The sequence below is a fragment of the Bubalus kerabau genome, chromosome 4, assembly GCF_029407905.1.
Source record: "Bubalus kerabau isolate K-KA32 ecotype Philippines breed swamp buffalo chromosome 4, PCC_UOA_SB_1v2, whole genome shotgun sequence".
NCBI lineage: Eukaryota > Metazoa > Chordata > Mammalia > Artiodactyla > Bovidae > Bubalus > Bubalus kerabau.
In genome coordinates, this window is record NC_073627.1 from 99,779,499 (window position 1) to 99,801,372 (window position 21,874).

Here is a 21,874-nt window from a genome sequence, read left to right on the forward strand (position 1 = left end):
GGAAATGGCAACCCACTCCAGTGTTCTTGCCTGGAGAATCCCAGGGACGGGGGAGTCTGGTGGGCTGCCGTCTATGGGGTCGCACAGAGTCGGACACGACTGAAGTGACTTAGTAGCAGCAGCAGCAGAACATGTGTGTTGATGAAGTACAGACAGCAGCGGCCAGTGTCACTGACAGCTGATCAAAAAAAGCAAAAAAATAAACTGATGGCATGTAAGTGGGTTCCATAAATGCATAATAAGTGTTCATTAATACCATGTTCTATCAGCACTGCAAAAAATTATGTTTGAAATAATTTTATTGATACCTAAAATATTCTACATCACTCATGTTTTTCATGTTTTTAAAAGTCTGTATTGTTCATTTTTTCTGTTTGGCTAACATTAAATCAAGTTATTTATGTTAAGTAATCATTTGTTTTTAAAAGGTAAGTAAAAATTTGCCTTAGGTATCACAAAATGTTATTTTGATTAAGTTTATCACTCGATACTGTGATACATTAAGGATTTCTCAGGTGGCTCAGTGGTAAGGAATCTACTTGCCAATGCAGGAGACACAGGCAATGTGGGTTTGATTCCTGAGCCAGGAAGATCCCCTGGAGTAGGAAATGGCAGCCCACTCTAGTATTCTTGTATGGAGAATTCCATGGACAAAGGAGTGTGGCAGGTTCCAGTCCATGGGGTCGCAAAGAGTTGAACAGCTGAGCAACTGAGCACATGTGCAATCTGATACTTTCAGGTTGTGTGTTTTACTTATTAAGGGAACCGTTGGACAGGCTCTCTGGGGTTGGAAATGTTTTTGTGTCATGATAGTTCATGGTGCTCATTTTGTTGTATGCAGTCTCATTTGATTCATATGGCAGTTTAAAATTTTATTGATGAGTGAATTTATGTTCAGAGACGTTAGATGGCTTTGACAAGATTGTACAGGTACTAGGTAATAGTATTAGTCTTTTGTATAACCTTAATTAAATAAAAAATCTATTAATTTGTTGTCCAGTAATTCTGGGTAGAAAGTTGAGTCAGTTATTGAAAACTTACATTGTGATTGTGTAACTAAATGTGATGTTCACATTTTCAATAGATGGTATTTTGAAATAAATGAGAATTTTACATAAGACAAATAAATAAATATCTATTTAAAGGTATAGCCAAATGAAAGTATCAGATTTATATTCATAATAAATGCTCTGGAAACAGTGAAGAGAATAATTAAAAATGCCAAGATTGCAACATTAATGGAAAAATAACACTGTGGTAAAGAGTGGATTAACTAGGAAATATGGGCAATAAAAATTCCCTTTTTTTATGGTTTATTAAATAGAACAGAGTTTGTAGCTCAGTTAATCAAACCTCTGGAAATAATTTATTCACCCTTTAGGTATGTTACCATCAATGCCTACCTTCCTTGCCAAAACAAATATGTATGAAAAACCTGTATCACTTTTACTACATGGTTTGTATCTTTAAAAAGGTTTAGTTTTGTATGGTAGCTAAGAAAAAATGAACATGGAAATATATTTTTAATCCAGAAATAAATTGAATGTGTAAATCATAAAAATAATACATCTAAATAAGTACAGTTTAACAGCTACCTAAATTCTTAATTCCAGAGAATTCTGTAAAATCATAAGTTCATCAACTACTTAGTGAGATGAAGCATTAGTAGGGAGGACTGCTGAAAGCAACAATATTGATTAGACTTTCTCTGTAAATCTAACCTTTGTTGGTGCCTAAAAACACAGAAATAAACAAAAGGAACTTAGGAAACTAACTTAACCATTTCTATTTCTCTTTTGCATTTTCATTGACATCCAAGAGAAACCAATGTAATGAATACAAGCCAGAAGCCAGGAGGAAATGGGTCTAATTTGTTTACTTCATTATGACATAGATCATAAGAAATATATGCACACACACACACCTTATGTTCTCTGTGGTTCTGGCTAAAAAAAAAAAAAATGGTATTTCTTCTTATTTCACACACATTTTACTAGTGATCGTATCCATTCTCTGTAATGCTTCCTCATGGGGATTTTGTATCAAAGATTTCCAAATTTAAATGTTTTATAATTAGTATATTAAGCATAAAAATAGAAAAATAGATTTAGAAGGCTAAGGGGTGAGAGCGTTGATACAGCTATGTGACTTATAGTGGAAATCCCAAGCCCCTTAAAGCCCCCAAACTGCTTGCTCTGCTACTTCGAAAACTCAGAATCCAGCAGACCTCACTATAAAGGATCACTGTACTATACACCCTTCCCGACTCAGGGATCAAACCCCAGTCGCATGTCTCCTGCATTGGCAGGTGTGTTCTTTACCAATAGTGCAACCTAGGAAGCCCGTATTATATACCAGGTCCTGCCTAATTGCTAAAGGCCTCAGGAAACTGCCCCGTTTTTCCTAATCTAGGAAATATCCATACTTCCAAACAAAACATGCTTTCTCAAATGATCAGGATTTGCCCTTCATCTGAATGGATGCCTTTCTAATCCCTGAGTGAACTTTTAACTCATTCAGGAAGCTTCAAATTAGGTGTCATGCCCTGGATGAATTCAGAGTGCCCTTCACTGGATTGGCATAAAATACTTTCTGTAACTCCAGGAGGCCATTCTCATCCTGTTTTATCTTTTGTATCTATCTTCACTCACTGTGTAATTTGAAGGAAAAATTTTGTCTTATTCATCCTTATATTCACTGCCTCTTGGAAAGGGCAGAGATGATAAGATCTAAATAAATGTTCATTCAATGAAATAATGAATAAAAGCATGACTGGTGTACATCTCAAACAGTAGAGATTTTACTGCTCAAGTTGGCCTGTTTCAGAGTAGAGTTACAGTAATGGAGAGGTGTTATCTATTGAGGTGTTGTGAAATGGCCAATATTTAATCATTTGACTTTTAGAAACAACTGTTTTATATGGTTTAACCTAATACCACTTAATCATAGAATCAACCTGCTCCTTTGGTGGCTAGTACCCAATTGCATCCTGTGGATATAGACTTTATTCATGGTTAAGTCTATACTATGTGTTAGAAAATGTTCTAAGCTTTGAGAGTACAGAGCTTATTTTGGCTGTGAATGAACAATTGTATTTCCAAACTTTGTGAAATCTGATTTTAGAAGAGGAGACAGATGATAAGCAGATGTTCAAATAAACAATTTAAATCCAGAAGTGAAAAAATGCTATGAAGAAGAAGAAAAAGTTTGTGTGTGGGGGTGGGGGGTGAGTGGGGGTGGGTATAGCAGAAATAAGAAAAAGCAAAGAGAATAGTGTTTAAGCATGGCTTCCCCAGTAGGTGATGATCTGAACAGAAACTTGAATGAAATATGAGGGTGAGCCTGTGATGACCTGGAGAAAAAAACATTCTTTTTAAAGGATGCAGGAAGTACAAAAATCCCAAAATAGCATGTGTGGCAGTGAAATATGTCTGAGAAATAGTCAAGTGAGATTATGGTAAAGGCTTTGGATACTTGCCCAAGAGGGTGATGGGAAGTCATTAGAGTTGGTGTGTAGGAAAGTTACATGGCCTGATTTATACTGGACAAGGTCACTCTGGCTGCTCAGTAGTGGCAGAACTTTAGGGGTTAGAAAAATCCTATAAAAACAGAAATCCAGGTAGTTAACAACGTTGACTTGGATAAGGGTTGTAAAATGAACTTGGATAAGGGCTATAAAATGAAATGCTTGAGAAATTGTTAGATTCAGGGTATATTTTAAAGAACTTGCTTACAGGGATTTGCTATGGACTGTATAGGAGTTCATAGCAGTGCTAGCTGGGAAAGAAAGAAGCAATCCATGAGAGATGGAAATGGTCCTGGTACTGTTGCCTATTTCTAGGTAATGCTTAGAGTTTCCTGACATTTAAGGTTAGACAATGATGTCTTCCTGCTAAACATAAATAATGTAACAGAAGACCCACACTAGGTCATTCTAGGATTATGATGTATCAAGACATGCAAGAACATTCTGTATTCAGCAACACATGCAGATAAATGCATAAATATTGTCTAAACCATGAAAATGACCCCAAAATGTCCCCCAATCCTGCTCTCTTGTCACTTTGCCACAGTTTTAGCCTTTCTTTGTAACTTCAGACTTCAGATAAGAATGTTTTTAAGCTAATGGTAGAATTACCCCTGCTTTCTGACTACATCCAACCTAGAGAAAAGGTTACTTTCTTTAACCTTTCTCCAAATAATGTAGCAAAAACCCCAGTACTAAGTCTTTTCTAACAGTCTCTTGTGAGATACCCCCTAGTTTGCCATGGTGAACATTCTCCATCCTTGCAGAGGCAATGAACCAAACATTGTTCAACTGTAGTATGACTAGTGGCTTTTGGCTGGAGGCATGGACATATACTATGCCAATATTTCTATAAAGGCTTTGGAAATTTGGTTGTCTGTTTTTAAGACTGAAAAGCTATAGCAAGATCCATGCTAACTCCCCTAGCAAATTATTTAATTTTAGGGTTATGTCTAGAGCCTGTCAGAGAAGGCAATGGCACTCCACTCCAATACTCTTGCCTGGAAAATCCCATGGATGGAGGGGCCTGGTGGGCTGCAGTCCATGGGGTCGAGAAGAGTCGGGCATGACTGAGCAACTTTACTTTCACTTTTCACTTTCATGCATTGGAGAAGGAAATGGCAAGCCACTCCAGTGTTCTTGCCTGGAGAATCCCAGGGACGGGGGAACCTGGTGTGCTGCCGTCTATGGGGTCCCACAGAGTCTCACATGACTGAAGCGACTTAGCAGCAGTAGCAGCAGCAGCAGCAGAGCCTGCAGACATGTGTCATGTGAATCAATCCGATTAAAGGAAGCCTGAGGAATAAGTCTACTCCAAGAAATTTGCTGTATTCCTGTGAGTGTTTTGTCCCAGGAACTCCTCTCTTGCACTTATTTCCCTACCCTGAAGAGAAATCACCTTTTCAAGATGATGGTCAAAAATAAATGCTATTCAATTATTATTCCTCCAAGGAATTCCCTTAAGCTTTATGGCCACTCAATTCTCTTGAGATTACCTTGGGTTTCACACACAGTGTTTGTAGTCTCTAGAAGATGCCTACTGTTTTGGCAAATTCTTAGGCAGAAATAAGCCTCCTTTTAACAGTTTTCTATGAAGGGTGTCCTTTAACTGCTTTACCCACCCAGGTAACCCATTTTCCAAGGTCATTCCAGACAGTAAGAGATGAGGCTGCTCTCGTCTATCTGGGTATAACCTGATTTCAAGTATGTCAGGATGTGGTACATTGATTATAATGAAGTGGAGACAATGTAGTGAAAGTCAAGGGATAAGAACATGTTCTATGATTTGGGTATAAGTCTTCTAATCATTATAAATGATTTCCTTATCTATAAAGTAGAAATAAATGAAGGGCAGATCATATGAAATTTTATATATATATGTATATATATATATATATATATATATAATTATGCTGTATTTAAGCTATACTATATAGAAGTATTCCTTACAGGTAGAAACTATATATATTTTCCATTGCTCCTAATGGTTAATTTATCCAAAATTTAAATGGAATTGTGAGCCACATAAAAGATTATCTAAAGGGAAATGAAAAGATAATTAACTCAAGCTCATTAAATATTAGCACTGCAATGGCTGCAAAATCTACATTAGATCAGAATGGCCCTTGTTAGCAATGGTAGCGCTGCCTGTTTTCTGTTTTCAGAAAGGTGCCCTCAAAGTCAAATGAGACTAGGCAAAAAAAGGTTATGAAATAGATGACTGTCATAATTTAAAGTTAGATGGGAAAACTGAAAAACTAACATAAGATGTGATTCTGCAAGGTATTCTGTGGTGTATTGATTATAAGGACGTGGAATAGAGATTGTGTAAGTGGAAAAAGTCAAGTTTGCAATCAAAAGATATTCTAAGGATGTATGCTATGATTTTAGGTGTAAGTCTTTAACCATCTCAATGTTGACTACTTATCTGTACTACTCAGATAAGCAAATACAGTCAGAATATATTAAATAGCATATGTGAAACATTTTGCCCATTATAAAACATAATGTGTTTGTAGAGCAGTTCTTGACTGTGTGATAAAGGGAGCAGCTAAGGGTGATATGAAATTGTTCTTTGTAGATTTGGCCAGTGCAAATGTTTAACTTGAATAGATTTCAGTGGAACTAGATGTTTTTTAAAATAAATAGTTTGTAATGTTATTTATTTATTTTGTAATGTTATATTCAGAGGAGGCAATGGCATCCCACTCCAGTACTCTTGCCTGGAAAATCCCATGGACAGAGGAGCCTGGAAGGCTGCAGTCCATGGGGTCGTTGTGGGTCTGACACGACTGAGCAACTTCACTTTCACTTTTCACTTTCATGCATTGGAGAAGGAAATGGCAACCCACTCCAGTGTTCTTGCCTGGAGAATCCCAGGGACTGGGGAGCCTGGTGGGCTGCCGTCTATGGGGTCGCACAGAGTCGGACACGACTGAAGTGACTTAGCAATAGCAATGTTATATTAAAATAGAACTCTAATAGAAATCATTTGATTTCCAAAATGTCAGATCAATTTCTAGGGAGTAATCAACACACTGGGAGAATCTAACTGTGTCAATAATATTTAAATGAGTCACTGTTATTTGTAAACCTTTAATTGTGATAATTAGTACAAAATAATATCTGAAAAGCATGATTGTATGGTTGTCACTCTGTTTAAAAGGGTTTGTAAGCTCTATGTACACATAACAGCTGCTGGAGCAAGCCCTCAATTAATTTTACATAACAGGAGTAATTTTACACAATTACTTAAGAATCTTTGGACATATTCCATTTCTATGACATAAACATATGGGCCAAAATCACAATAAATGATTATTCCAATGGAATCTCTTATAATAATAGTTATAGTTAATATTGTCCAGATTAAATATTTCAACTTCTGTACAGTCTCATTTGATGTTAAAAGTTATTTTTATAGATATTTATTAAAAGTTATTATTAGAGCAAGCATACATTGAGTGCTTACTAAATTCTAGGCTCTCTGCTAGCCATTTCAAATATATTATCTCCTTTACTCATCAGATTTCCTAAATAATAAGCTCCAAAGTTATTTAGCCTGTTAGAAGGAAACAAATTTAAGAATGTTAAGTAACCTGGCCAAGGTCATATTGTCCAAAAAGGACAATAGGCAAGATTCTAACCCAGGCTGGCTGGTGTCTAAAGCCAATTCTCTTAACCACAAAGCCTCCAGTTTCTGTCTGTCATTATTTAAGATGCAACTTAAATAATGTTGGAGATAGATAATGGTGTTGAAGAAGACTGTTGAGAGTCCCTTGGACTGCAAGGAGATCCAACCAGTTCATTCTAAAGGAGATCAGTCCTGGGTGTTCATTGGAAGGACTGATGCTAAAGCTGAAACTCCAATACTTTGGCCACCTCATGCGAAGAGTTGACTCATTGGAAAAGACTCTGATGCTGGGAGGGATTGGGGCAGAAGGAGAAGGGGATGACAGAGGATGAGATGGCTGGATTTCATCACCGACTCAATGGAGGTGAGTCTGAGTGAACTTCGGGAGTTGGTGATGGACAGGGAGGCCTGGCGTGCTGCAATTCACAGGGTCTCAAAGAGTCAGACATGACTGAGCGACTGAACTGAACTGAACTGAAGATGCGACTTGTCAGAACAAAATTCAACACAAGAGTTTTTTCTAACTATAGTTAGAAATTACTTCAAAATGTATGTGTTTATTAGCAGTGGCAATTAGTAACATCATTTAGGCACCATCAGCTAGTTTCTGCTAATTATCCATTTAGACATTCATTCCACAAGTATTCTTTAAGCACTTACTATAGTCAAGCCTTTGTACTTGAGTTGACATATTTAATCATTCTTCTTGCCAAGAAATGCAGACATATATTCTCTAGTCAGGAAGCTTGTGTTTGTCTAATCATTTTATCTCAGGATGTACTTCCTTCCCATTTGGGAAGAGCATAATTATAGCTGAGTCCAGAGTCTATATACAGCTAGCATCTATGAGTCTTTTAATCTTGTTTCTTTCTGTTCTCTTCTTTTTATCTTACCTTACAAGTACTTGTGTTAGAAAATATATCACATTGGTTGTCATTTCTGCTTGTTTTCCCAATTGCTTATTAATCCATGAACTCCCTGAGGAAAGATATGGTGTCTTATATTTATATTTTCAGCATCTAGATTATAATATGTGCTTAGTGAATTGTATTGCCTGAAAGTGTGAATGAATGAATGAACTCTTCAGTGTAGTCCTGAGAATTTAGAATTGGTTCTCAAGAGAATCTAGAATGAAGACAATCCTTTTATTACTGTATTCATCAGACATCAGTAACAACTAGCTTGTGTGGAAATGACAAAAAATGATCTCAAATGAGAAGATGTCAGGCAAAAATGAGTCCTTTTGAGGCTTCTACCTGTCATTTGCCAAGACTCATGGTGAATTGTACAATAACACAAAATATGGTCAAAGTAATAGGTTTTACTGGAGAAATTTACTGCCGAGGGATCAGCAGAAGGAGAAGGCTTGGTTTTTTGGATCTTTAGTATCATTCCCCAGAGAGCTGAGATGAGGTGAAGTTCCTCCTTGGAACACCTATTCTTACTATGTGCCCAGCTGGCCCTAGTGAACATCACATTGAAAAGTTACTGAGAATAAAGGAATCCTCACCTTCAGGTCTGACTGAATCCTGGTATGCACTTTTCCCCAATAAAGCCTGCTCCTTAAACCACATTTAGCCATAGTGCCTAACTGGGTAAACTATATACACACCATATAAAGATGTAAGACAAAAATAAATTTAAGACTCATGCCACCGAGAGGCATTGTTGGAAATTTTATACAAAGAGAATACTGTTTCCTATTGGTGTAATAAATTATCATCCACACAGTGGTAATTTTATTATCTCACGTTTCTGGAGTCAAAAGTCAGAAATGAGTCTCACTGGACAGGGTTTCATTCTTTCTAGGCTCTTGGGACAACTTTTTTATTTTTTGCTTTTTCCAGTTTCTAGAGGCCATCACATTCCTTAGATTGTGGCTCCTTTACATCTTCAAAACCAGCAATGGCTGATGGAGTCTTTTCCGGCATTGTATCACTCTGGCACAAACTCTCCTGCATTCCTCTTCTAACTTTTAAGAACCTTCTAATTGTGTTGCGCCCACAAGGATAATTTCCATGTCTTAAGGTCAGCTTTGATTCCACTTTGATCCCCTCTACAGGTAGCATAAGGTATCCACAGATTCCAGGGATTTCAACATTGAGATCTTTGGGGATCCATTTTTCTGCCTGAAGCTGAGGTATCTGTCTCTCTTCTTCTCGTGGCTCTCTTTTTGTGGTTTAGGTCTTTATTGTTAAGTGCTCAAAGACAGCAAGATAGCTACCATGAGCTGCTAGGCTGTTGCCTCCTAGGTTCAGGTTCAGTCAGACAAAGAAACATTCTCTTCCTTGCAGTAGCGTGACTTTGGTTCCTGCCTATGAGTTTCTGAGTTGCTTCATATGTACAGGACTTATGGGCAGCAAAAGAAAATGCTTTTAGTCCCCAGATTTAATTACCCCTTCACCCTTGTATGGTGTAGTTTTATGATGAGTGGAGAGACAGACATAGGAAAAAAGGATTTTTCCCAGGACACCAGTTAAAAAATAAAGAAACCAGAACACCAAAATATACACTCTATAGAAATGTGAGGGGGGGAAACCCTGTTTTCTACAAGAACATATCTGTTGGGGACATCTAAATAATATATTTTTACATGGCTATGTTTGTGTACCTCACACCCAGGATAACTCAGAAATACAGACTCACTGTAAAACTTGGATCTTAGCTTGTCTCTGTTGTTTTATCATATGCAGTATTTTAAATTCTGCATAATGAAAACTTCTTGCTAAAAGATTGACTGTCATACATTTTTTTTTTAATTAAAACATATAGTTCAAAATTTAGGTCTGTTTACTTTAATCTCTTTCAAAGAAAAATTAAAAAGGGCCCAAAAATAGTGTTATGCTGACTAGATAGATAGATAATTATATTAAAAAATACTATTTTAAGGAGATGGAATATGTGATCTCCCTACCAGTTTTTTCTGTGTAAAAACTTAATTTTCCATTTTAATCATAAGATTTAGTGTTCTAAACTTTAAAGAAATACACTAATGTTAACACTGTTGTCTATTTCTCAATTCTCTGCGAGAGAATCGGATTCCTCTTATAAACAGTCCTTTTATAAATACTTGTGTATCAAGCACTAACATAAACATATCTCATATAGTTGCCATTTTCTCTTATAATGAACCATAAGTATTATCTGTATTTTACAAATGAATGAACTGAAGCTCAGAGAAGTTAATTTGCTTAGCTGCTCATAGCATTTAAATGGAAGCCAGTTCAGTTCAGTTCAGTTCCGTCGCTCAGTCATGCCCTGCTCTTTGCGACCCCATGGACTGCAGCAAACCGGGACTTCCTGTCCATCACCAACTACCAGAGTTTACTCAAACTCATGTCCATCAAGTTGGTCATGCCATCCAACCATCTCATCCTCCCTCTGTCATCCCCTTCTCCTCCTACCTTCAATCTTTCCCAGCATCAGGGTCTTTTCAAATGAGTCAGTTCTTCGCATCAGGTGGCCAAAGTATTGGAGTTTCAGCTTCAGCATCAGTCCTTCCAATGAACAACCAGGACTGATCTCCTTTAGGGTGGACTTATTGGATCTCCTTGCAGTGCAAGGGACTCTCAAGAGTCTTCTCTGACACCACAATTCAAAAGCATCAATTCTTTGGTGCTCAGCTTTCTTTATAGTCCAACTCTCACATCCATACACGACTACTGGAAAAACCATAGCTTTAACTAGACATACCTTTGTTAGCAAAGTAATGTCTCTGAAAATGGAAGCCAAGTCTCTTACAAAACCAAATAAACAGCAATAAAAACACCCTCCATACTTTGCTATGCTGCTGCTGCTGCTAAATCACTTCAGTCGTGTCCGACTCTGTGCGACCCCATAGATGACATCCCACCAGGCTCCCCCGTCCCTGGGATTCTCCAGGCAAGAACACTGGAGTGGGTTGCCATTTCCTTCTCCAATGCGTGAAAGTGAAGTTTCTCAGTCGTGTCCAACTCTTAGCGACCCCATGGACTGCGGCCCACCAGGCTCCTCTGTCCATGAGATTTTCCAGACAAGAGTGCTGGAGTGGGGTGCCATATACCTTGCTGTAATGATACCTTTTTTATTTTGGGAAAACAGGATAGATTGAATGCAAGCTTAGAACTTGTATTCTTCTAACAGTCCCTAAAATGTTTCCTCTTTTTTCTTGGTCCCTTTTATGACCAACCTAGATAGCATATTGAAAAGCAGAGACATTACTTTGCCAACAAAGGTCCGTCTAGTCAAGGCTATCGTTTTTCCTGTGGTCATGTATGGATGTGAGAGTTGGACTGTGAAGAAGGCTGAGCGCTGAAGAATTGATGCTTTCGAACTGTGGTGTTGGAGAAGACTCTTGAGAGTCCCTTGGACTGCAAGGAGATCCAACCAGTCCATTCTGAAGGAGATAAGCCCTGGGATTTCTTTGGAAGGAATGATGCTAAAGCTGAAACTCCAGTACTTTGGCCACCTCATGCAAAGAGTTGACTCATTGGAAAAGACTCTGATGCTGGGAGGGATTGTGGGCAGAAGGAGAAGGGGATGACAGAGGATGAGATGGCTGGATGGCATCATTGCCTCGATGGACGTGAGTCTGAGTGAACTCCAGGAGTTGGTGATGGACAGGGAGGTCTGGCATGCTGCAATTCATGGGGTATCAAAGAGTCGGACATGACTGAGGGACTGAACTGAGCACATATTAACCGAGTAAATGAATGAGACACATTATGTTGTCATCATTCACAAGTTTAAGCATCTCTCTGTGAAGAACACATGCTAAAAGCTACAGAAGGACATAAGTATTAACTGGATCCTAATTCTTCTTAAGGAATTTAAAATTTAGTGGAAAAGAAAAGATATATACACACTTAGAAACAAAAACATATGTTACAAGAATGTAACAGTATTATACTTTCACAGTAAAAAAACACAAAGAATGTTTTTAAAAAAGAGAGTTAACTCACTTTTGGCTAGAACAATGCCCATTTTGGGCAAAATGATATTTGTGCTTTATTTTGAAGGACACCTGTTATTCCAATGTATAGAAGGGACTGTGTGCAAGGTTGAAAATCAGGGCATGCATTGTAACTGGTGAGCAATAAAGGTGAAGGAAGGAGACATAGTATTGTGAACTGTTTACCTTATAAACAAGGAGTGGAAAAGCCAAGAAAGTGGATCTTTGGGGCAAGATTGATGTTAAAAACCTGAATTTTGGGGGATATAGAATATAGTGTAAATTATGATTTAGGAAACATAAACAGAAATTTAACACTTCAATAAAATAATTTTATCCTTTGAAAATTTTTAAAATTTACCTCTTTAAATAGAAGTAGTCCTTTTTCGAACAAATTTAGAGACCATTTGACTTTTTATTCCTTTATTAATTTGTATCATATATGTTTACAGGGATTTTGCTTTTAAATCTTTGATAAATTCTCTTATTTATCAATACTATTATTTTGCTAATTTCTCTAACTTTGGTTCTTCATTCTCATTTTTATTCAGCAAACTGTGTGATTCTGTCTTCTGTTGACTAGAATTAGGGCAATTTTTACCACCCTTTAAATTTTATAAGGATATAAAATTCTTAATATCGTCTTTAAATTTATACTTTGTCATCTCTTTGAAAGACTTGATTTTGCTCAAAATATGCATTCTTGATACCATTAGCATTTTGTTCTTATCTGTATCTTTTTAGCACATAGAATGAGAATGGTGTAAGAAATTATAGGAAATAACCTGGTTTAGAATAATAAGAATGATTTCCACCCTCTGTAATAAAGACTTTGAAATGATATTTTAAACCTTCTTAGTAGGCTTAATATTCTTAAGGGAGATTAGAGTCTCCCTTTTGCTTATACTATACTTATAATTTATTGTTGTTCCCATTTCCAAAATGGTAACAGAAGATTTAAACCCTTCTTGTACAATTCTCTCTGTTATCCTAGCTTCTGATTAGAGCCAGGCAAGTGAATGCCTATGTATCTTTCAAAGTCTATAGGAAGATTGTGTTCCCAAATCTTATTACTAAAGCTTTTGTCTTATCATTTGCATTGAATTGTGATTCAGAAATAATGCAGGTGGAAAATATTCAGTACTGTGTCTTTGTTAATACTGTGCTTTGATCATCTGATAAAATGCTATCCATTATCAACATGAATTTAAAAAAAAAAAAAAGAAAAATGAGTTAAATGATAATAGCTAAAGATGTAAACTGACCTGTACCAGAAGGTTCATAGGTTCTATCATTGTAAAGTAACTAAATATTAATCTAGGCTTAGTGAATATGTTCACAGTATATTTACATGCACCCCTTTGTATGAGTTATTAAAAAACAAGCAATGACTTGAGTGTCAGCGGCCTGTGAATTCAAAAGTGATCATATTAATAGTAGTAATTCAAATATTGCTGTCATTTGCTGTCTCCAACATATTCACAATATCAGCATCCTTGGGAGAACTGGACAGAAGTTTCCTCTCTCCACTCCATACCACACCTGCATATCAGGAGTCAAAGTCATATCCTCTCTAAGGCTTCTATTAAAAAAAGAAGAAAAGAAAAGCCTCATCATAAGTGCTTGGCATTTTGTGCAGGGACCATCATTCTTGACAAATACCATTCTGTTTTTTAATGAATGCTAATTGATGGGTAGATATAGGTATCTTAGGGTTTCCACCCTACCAACATTCCTGGACATGTTTGTTTCAATTAGAGATCTCCCCTCCTCTTATATATACTGGTATGCTGGTTAAGAAATTTCTTTTAAGGAGATTAAGTACTTAATATTTGTCTCATGGAAACTAGCCATGGGTATATGATGGTGAATAAATCATAATCTCTGTCAGCCAGCCTAACTGCATGAAAGCAGAAATGCTCATTCAGATTGTGGGTCAAGAATTCTTCATAGATCAAGTGATATTCCAGTTGTGGAAACAAAATGGGAATGGCTCTTTAGTCCTTCTGGAATCTAGAAGCTCCAGGCAGACAATTGCAGTGCTTCTGCACTGGAATAAGAAGTAAAGTACAGAAAGTGAAAATAAAGTCGCTCAGTCGTGTCCGACTCTTTGTGACCCCGTGGACTGTAGCCCACCAGGCTCCTCCGTCCGTGGGATTCTCTGGGCAAGAGTACTGGAGTGGGTTGCCATTTAATTGGAGATAGAGAAGGAAAGCATAGAACATTAAGATAAATAGGAATAACTCAATGTGACTAGGTTGATGTGTGCATAGTTTTTAGTTTATAAGCAAGCACACAGCTAAGAGCTTGGGAGAGAAGGGCTCTGAATGTCTTATTAGCAAGATTTATGAAAATTTCTGTGGAGTCACTGGAATTAAATGACAGGTCAGAGAGGTGTTAGAAAGATCAGTCTGGCATCATTGTTGAAAATTTAAGCAGCCCCAACTGAGACTTGGAGACCAAATAGATATCAGTTTTGGGAATGACAGTGACAGTGGCCATGGTGTAGAGAGATTAGTGACTTACTGGTTTTGAAGGACAGAACGAGGACGGGGAGAAGAAATTCTTAGGTTTCTTTCTCATATTTGTGAATGAGAAAGATGGTGGCATTGTTCCCTGAAATAAGAAATATAGAAGATATAATTTTATATAAATTAAATATATCACAGTCATCTTTGGATTTATATCTTATTTTTATCATTATCTAGATGGGGAAACCTGGAAGCAACAGAGATTTATTGTTATTCCCCTATAACTCCACTGGCAATCTAGCTGCTGTAATAAATCTTTTCTTTGGGACCTAAAACCTTTAGTTTTTTCCTCTTCATCATTGATAAAAATATGTAAAAATCAAATAGAACCAACAAATCTGTAAGAGACAACTTTGTATGTTATAAATGGTATCCTAGTTTGCTAAAAGAGTTAATGCTCTTACAAAAAGGAGACAAGAATAAAGTGGTCTGTCTAGTGCTAATGTGTGCTGATCTTTTGTAGCAGATAATAGATTAGATTAACAGCTGAAAATAAATATTCCCTCTAAAACTTTAGAATCACAAGGAAATGATATTCTGGATCATGCTGTAATGCCCATGACTCTGTACTTTAACTCTCTGAAAATCTGCTTGGCACATTTTATTATAATCAAAGCATGATATGGTTACAAGCCAGTTGGCTGCTGCCAAGTGCTCTGTTGAAGACTTCTAAAATATAGAAATGATGAAACAGCTTACAGAGGTAATTTTGTGGCTAAATGGATCCCTGCTATTGCAGAAAAACCTTTGTATGTTTCCTAGGCAACTAAAATACTTAAGAATTGGAGGCAGTTTAAGTAGAAAATGCTTTACAACTAAAGGGGAAAATGTTTTGTTTTGTTTTGTTTTTTGTTTTTTGTTTCTGGTTAAAGGTGATAGGTGGTCATAACAAAAAAAAAAAAAAAACTGAGTGGTTAATTGTTCATTGTAAGCAGTTGAGAATATTAAAAGAAGTATTACAGGGTAAGGGTGAATGTGTTTTATTTTTGTATTTTAATTCTTTTTATTTAGTTGATTTAATGTTTTGCATTTCATAATTATCAAGCTGAACTTTCTACTAATCTTTTTCTATTTTAAGCAGCTTGTCAATTTAAGAAAAAAATCTCTACCATATGTCAATTCTCTTTGGAGTAACTAAGTGTGAAATCTACCTGTGAAAAACTATTTCCAATGTGTGAAGTGCATCTTTCAAACTGATAAAGATGATAAAACTATTCTGATCATAGCATAATGGACCAGCCACAACTGAATTCAAATATAGGGCTTCCCAGATGACACAGTGGTAAAGAATCCACCTGCCAATGCAGGATACACAAATGACATAGATTCAATACCTGGGTGGGGAAGATCCCCTGGTAAAGGAATGGCAACCCACTCCAGTATTCTTGCCTGGAAAATTCCACGGGTGGAAGAGCCTGGTGGGCTACAGTCCATGATGTCTCAAAAGAGTTGGACACAAGTGAGTGACTGAGCGCGCGCACACACACACACACACACACACACACACACACACACATACTTAGCACAGAATATCTAGAAATCAAAGTAGCAAAAGAATGGAAGGTTATTAGAATGTTTAAGCTGGGATGACGAGGCCTAGAAATAATTTTACACTGTTTGTGTTCATATATCAATTTACAAACTGGTTCCTATGAGAAATTACTAGTGTATTGTGTCCATTTAACTTAAGAACATTTTAGTAATTTCTCAGTATCATAAAAAAATCCTAAGTTGGACTAAACACTACTTCCTTTTTTAATAAAGGCCATGAGACTTATCATGATGGCACTCTTTTTCTTTCAGTCAGTTGACAGTGGAGGCATATTGCAGGGGTTAGTAAAAGGTATTTTTCTCAAGGTGCTTAGTTTTCAGGGGTCAGCTAAATCCTTCTTATGTGAAGGAGCTGAAAATATTGTTCTTAAAATTCAAGGGAATGCAACATATTTGAAACCATGTTCCAAATCATCTTGCTTTCATCTTTTGTTCTTTGGTATTTATATTGACCCAGAACCCAGTGTGGATATTTTGCTCTCATGGATCATTAATTCAGAGTGTCCATAAAGCCTCAAGATTGCTCAGTGAAGCTTTCTAGGAAAGACAATGTTTTCCTGATTGATACCATGCTTTAAAAAATGCAACATCTCTATGTATTTCTTTCTGGCTCTCATTAAAAATTAATTAGAAATCAAAAGCTCAAAACAGCTTCACCAAAAAAAAAAAAAACAAAAAAAAAACAAAAGAATAGACTCAGATTTTCTACCAAGATTTCGCACGTATAAGTAAATAGAAGAAATCTGATTAAAAATGAATCAGACATTAAATATATTGTCCATATGCGGTAAGTTACTTTAGTCGTGTCTGACTCTTTGTGACATGGATTCTCCAGGTAAGAACTGGAGTGAGTTGCCATGCCCTCCTCTATATTGGCCATAACAACACACATATATCTGGAAATTTCTAGATTAATTCGTGAGAAATTTGTTACATACTTCAAACTACATTACAGTCTTCTAAGTCCTGTTAGTAAACAAGCTAGAAAGATGGAAAAGTTTGAATGAACAACTCTTCAAGTAATGAAGGAAAACCAATTTATGTTGTTTTAGCAAATACCCTAATTAGATTCAGTTATGCTTTTAGTGCAACACAATTGATTAGACACAAACCTATTCTTGTTTCTTTAAACACTTCCAGTGGAATTTTATGCATGTAATATATGTTTAAAAGTTGAAATATTTGCATGATATTGACAAGTTCATATTGAATAAGCAAAATTGAAGCCTGACCTAACTGAACCTCGAGAATAATCTGTTTTGAGGATTTGCATAATTAAAATAAATTTGAACATCTCCTCTGACTGTAAAAGTACATAGTCCTGCATTGAAATGGGATCAAAGAATAGATATTCATTATATCATGTTGCCCTCTATGTAAAAATAAAGGGAACATTTTATTTCTGTCCTAATACAAATAATAGATTTTTTTGCCCAATCAACTGGTTTATTTTTATCTTATGAACACAGTGCTGCTGCTGCTGCTGCTAAGTCACTTCAGTCGTGTCCGACTCTGTGCAACCCCATAGACGGAAGCCCACCAGGCTTCCCCATCCCTGGGATTCTCCAGGCAAGAACACTGGAGTGGGTTGCCATTTCCTTCTCCAATGCATGAAAGTGAAAAGTCAAAGTGAAGTCGCTCAGTCGTGTCTGACTCTAGCAACCCCATGAACTGCAGCCTACCAGGCTCCTCCGTCCATGGGATTTTCTAGGCAAAAGTACTGGAGTGGGGTGCCATTGGCTAGCCAATGGTATTTCCCATGTACATTGACTACTTCTTTCTGTCTTAATACATATAATAAATATTTTCCCTTTATCAACTGGTTTATTTTTATCTTATGGGCACAATGGTAACCAATTGTATTTCCCTTTTACATTCAGTTCAGTTCAGTCCAGTCCCTCAGTCATGTCTGACTCTTTGAGACCCCATGAATTGCAGCATGCCAGGCCTCCCTGTCCACCACCAACTCCTGGAGTTCACTCAAATTCATGTCCATCGAGTTGGTGATGCCATCCAGCCATCTCATCCTCTGTCGTTCCCTTCTCCTCCTGCCCCCAATCCCTCCCAGCATCAGGGTCTTTTCCAATGAGTCAACTCTTCTCATGAGGTGGCCAAAGTACTGGAGTTTCAGGTTTAGCATCATTCCTTCCAAAGAACACCCAGGACTGATCTCCTTCAGAATGGACTGGTTGGATCTCCTTGCAGTCCAAGGGACTCTCAAGAGTCTTCTCCAACACCACAGTTCAAAAGCATCAATTCTTCGGCGCTCAGCTTTCTTCACAGTCCAACTCTCGCATCCATACATGACCACTGGAAAAACCATAGCCTTGACTAGACAGACCTTTGTTGGCAAAGTAATGTCTCTTCTTTTCAATATGCTATCTAGGTTGGTCATAACTTTCCTTCCAAGGAGTAAGCATCTTTCAATTTCATGGCTGCATTGACTACTTACAAATTAACAATAATTTTGAAGCCTACCTCTTCCCAGAAGAATATCAAGACATATATTTAGTGTATTAACATTGCCTTTTGGGGTGGGGTTGTCTATCTTCTTTTATTTAAAAAAATTATATTGGAGTATAGTTTATTAACAATAATATGTTAGTTATAGGTATAAAGCAAAGTGATTCAGTTATACATATAGAGATATCTCTTCTTTTTCAAAGTCTTTACTCATTTAGGTTATTGCAGAATATTGAGCAGTGTTCCATTTGCCATACATTAAGTCCTTGTTGGTTATCTATTTTATTCATTTATATTTTAAGTTAATTTTTATTGGAGTATAGTTTATTTACAATGTCCTGTTAGTTTCTGCTGTATAGCAAAGTGAATCAGCTGTATGTGTGTATATATATATATATACATATATATATATCTACTCTTTTTTAGATTCTATTCCCATATAGGTAATTACAGAATGTTTAGTAGAGTTCCATGTGCTATACAGTAGGTCTTAATTAGTTATCTGTTTTAATATATAGTAGTATGTATATATCAATCTCAGTCTCCCCATTTATTCCCCCCTTTTGCCACTGGTAATCATAAGTTTGTTTTCTACATTTATGACTCTGTTTTTGTTTTGTAAATAGGTTTATTTGTACCATTTTTTAAATAGTCCATATATAAGCTATATCATATGATATTTTTATTTGACATTTCACACACTATGACACTTTCTAAGCCCATCGTATTGCTGCAAATGACATTATTTTGTTCTTTTAATGACAGATTATATTCCATTTTGTATGTATATCATTGATACTTAGGTTGCTTCCATGTACTGGCTATTGTAAATAGTGCTGCAGTGAACATTGGGGTACTGATATCTTTTTGAATTATTGGTTTCTCTGGCTATATGCCCAGGAGTAGGATTGTTGGGTCATATGGTAGCTCTGTTTTTAAGAACCTCCATATTATTCTCCATAGTGGCTGTACTAATTTAAATTCCCACCACCAGTATAGGAGGATTCCCTTTTTTTCCAAAACCTCTTCATCATTTATTGTTTGTAGAGTTTTGATGGTGACCATCCTGACTGGTGTGAGGTGATACCTCAGTGTAGTTTTGATTTCCTTTTCTCTGAAAATTAGTGATGTTGAGCACCTTTTCAAAATTTTGATAATACCCAGAGTAATCTACAGATTCAGTGCAATCCCTATGAAATTACAAATAGCATTTTCACAGAATTAGAACCAAAAAATTTCAATGGGTATGGAAACACAAAAGATCCTGAATAGCCAAAGCAATCTTCAGAAAGGAAGATGTTTCTGGAAGAATCAGACTCCCTGTCTTCAGAGTATACTCCAAAGCTGCAGTAATCAAAACAGTATGTTACTGGTACAAAACAGAAATATATATCATTGCAACAGGATAGAAAATCCAGAGATAAACCCTCACACCTATGGTCACCTAATCTATGTAAAAGGAAGCTATAATACATTTTGCTTCTTAAATAACCTTATTTGTTTTATAAATTTCTCTTTGCTCTAATTTCCTTATGTTGTGTTGATTAGTTCCTGTATTAATTGGTATAGTCCCTGGTAGCTGAACTGTCCAGATCCAAGACTTCCAAAGTTGATGCATCAGGAAAAGAAGGAACATACAGTGAGTGACATCAACAATGTGGCTCAGTTGACATCCCCCATCACATCTGTCCCTCAATTACAGCAATTTGGAATTTATCCACAGACAAAAGTACCTTTGTAGGAACTCTGTGGGATCCAGCACCACACACTAAGGGACTGGGAAAGAGTCTCACCCACCTGTTCCTCAATTAATAGGGATACAGAACAGTGGTCCATGAGACCTGTATAGTCCCTCTTGGTTTTAGTCTAAGAAACCTTTGAAAATTTCATCTTAGACAATCACCCATGGACAAGAGTAAAGAAAGCCTTTGTGGAAGTTTAGGTTTCTAGTGGAAACGTTCCAGCATACTCTTAGAGGAGGGAAAAAGTCATCATACTTAAGGTGAAAGATTCTTTTTTTTTTTTCTTTTTACCTCTAAGATTGGAAACAATGCAAGGATCCCCACTCTCACCACACCTATCCAAGGATGAGATGGTTGGATAGCATCACCAACTCAATATACATGAGTTTGAGCAAACTCTGGGAGATAGTGAAGGACATGGAAGCCTGGCACGCTACAGTCCATGGGGTCAGAAAGAGTCATATGTGACTTAATGACTGAACTACAACAACAACAACAACAACAAAGGAGATAAAAGATTCATACACTGAGAAATATAGCCTATCAGAGTTCCAACTGCAGTTTTCACAGGGAAAAAAAAAGTCCTCAAATCAGGACAGACCTGAAAAGAGATAAACAACCCTGTGAAAGAAGCACAAAGCTGGGGGAATCAGACTTCCTGATTTCAAAGCTATAGTAATCAAACAATATTGTATTGGTATAAAATAGACACACAGACCAATGAAACAGAATCACGAGTCCAGAAATAAACCCTCATAATATTAGTCAGCTAATATTTGAAAAGGGAACCAACAATATTTTAATGGGGTAAAAAGAGTTTCTTCAATAAATGACACTGGGAAAACTGGATAATCACACACAGAATAAAATTAAACTTCTTACACCAGTCACAAAAATTAACTTGAAATAGATTAAAGAATTAAGCATAAACCCAAAATATTAAAACTCCTATAAAACTGTAGAGAACAATTCTTTGACGTTGGTCTTGGCAAAGCTTTTTGGAATATAACACCAAAAGCATAGACAATAAAAGTAAAATTAAACAAATTAGACCACTTCAAACCAAAAAGCTTCTGCTAAGCAAAAGAAACAATCTTCTTTACGACCCCATGGACTATACAGTCCACAGAATTCTCTAGGCCGGAATATTGAAGTGGGTAGCCTTTCCCTTCTCCAGGGCATCTTCCCAACCCAGAGATCAAACCCTGGCTTCCCACATTGCAGGCAGATTCTTTACCAACTGAGTACAAGGGAAGCCCAAAGAAACAATTGCTGAATGCAAAAGCAATTTACAGAAAGAAAAATATATTTGCAAACCATTTATAAGTTATGAAGTTAACATCCAAAATATATAAAGAATTTATACAACTCAATAACTAACAGACAAGCAGATAAACAAACCAAAAAACAAATAAGACATGGAAATTGCCAATATGTACATGAAGGTGGGTTTCCCAGATGGCTCAGTGGTAAAGAATCTGCCTGCCAATGTAAGAG